The 1,672-nt window shown below is 41.7% G+C and overlaps 1 pseudogene; it reads left to right on the top strand.

Annotated features, from left to right (window-relative positions):
• Positions 1 to 266: 266 nt before the first annotated feature.
• Positions 267 to 1,136, top strand: LOC104873010 (annotated as a pseudogene).
• The last annotated feature ends 536 nt before the right edge of the window (positions 1,137 to 1,672 follow it).

The following is a 1,672-nucleotide window of genomic DNA, read 5'->3' as shown; positions in this document are numbered from 1 at the left end:
TTAAGTAAATACAAAAGAATTAAAATTATCCCACACATATCTATCAGATCATAGTGCAATGAAAGTAGAAATCAGTGGCATAAGAAACCACAAAAACTATACAAAAGCGTGGAAATTAAACAATACTCTCTTGAATAGTCAATGGGTCACAGAAATCAAGGAAGAAATTAGTTCCTAGAATCAAACAATAATGCCAGTATAATATACCAGAACTAATGTGACACAATAAAAGCATTTCTAAGAGAGAAGTTTACAGCTATGAATTCTTACATCAGACAAAGAGTGAGTCCAAAGAAATAATCTAATGATGAACATCAAGGTGCTAGAAAAACAATCCCATCCCCTCGTGGAGCTGCTTCTGTCACAGCCGCCTCCTCCTCATTCGTCCCCATGCACCACAGGTGGCACAGGCACCAAGATGTCCAACCGACTGGTCGGTGGGGAAGCCAGTCACGCCGGGAGCCGGTACACAACCTCAGGCCCGCAGCTGAAGGCAAGACTAGAAGGTTGTCTTTCACAAGTACAATCTATATAAAGACCTGCGAGAGCCATTATTGCAACCCACACAGGATAAGACACTGTGGGTCTGGTGCTGCCCATGCTTACAAACAAGTGGATCCATCCATTACCCGGACAATGGTCATCCTCATCACACGCCCCTCTCCCGATGTGCACTCTCCAGTACAGGACACCTCGGTATGACCTGTGTACTGACCAGATCGATGGAGAGCTGTGGAAGGCAGGAATGCTTGAGTGTATGTCTCTGCAGACGGAGGGAGATGAACACAGCATTGAAATGCATTTGCCTTATACAGCTAAAGCCATGGAAAGGTGAAAGTTTCCGTTACAGTTACTGTGATGAATCCGGGAAGGATTTATAGAGCTATTGACCATCTAGATAAAATGGGTATGAGTATCAGAACAACTAGATCCTGCATCTTCTAGCAAATACCTGAGGAAATACCATAATACTAAGTGTGGAAGACATCCCTTTGGGGTGTTACTAATGCTACCACAGAGCTCAAGAATGGAACGAACATGAGCTTTTCCTTTCTGAATTATGCCCTGTCCAGCCAGTGTAGGAATCGTGAGACAGCTCAGGGCCTTATGCAGCTGGAGCACGCACGGTCCACTGAAGCTCTGGACCCTCGCATACTCATACCCTGTCCAGGTCCCTACCAAGGAACTGGTGCTGGTTTTGGGGGGATTCTGAAGCCTCAAACGAATAGAACTTTCTTGCCTTCTTTTCTAGTAGGCGTAGTCCTCCTCAATTTCAACTCACTAAAAAATGCTTTACAGTTGTGGGTGGTGAAAGGCAGGTTGGGTTAAAATTTTTTTCAATTAAGAAAGACAACAATGTAAAGGCCCAGTTGTGGCAGACAATTTTTTAAAAGTTACTTAAGAAGCATTTACCATATCCTAAATTTGCACTCTTTGCAGACTTGTGCACATATATTCCACGTTCAGAATAGTTTTGCAAATTGTACCCAAACAAACAAACAAACAAAAAAAGGGTGTGGAAGCCTTTGAATAAAGAAATTGCATTTATAAATGATCTGTATTAGAATATAATAAATCTCAAGTTATACACAATTATTACCCATGTTGCACAACAGATACCTTCTATTTTAGTTGCTAATAAAGGGCTCTACAACTAAAAAAAATTATGATA

This window comes from Fukomys damarensis, unplaced genomic scaffold (assembly GCF_012274545.1).
Source record: "Fukomys damarensis isolate Sample0158 unplaced genomic scaffold, DMR_v1.0_HiC HiC_scaffold_36, whole genome shotgun sequence".
Classification (NCBI taxonomy): domain Eukaryota; kingdom Metazoa; phylum Chordata; class Mammalia; order Rodentia; family Bathyergidae; genus Fukomys; species Fukomys damarensis.
This window is presented reverse-complemented; position numbering and strand designations above follow the sequence as displayed.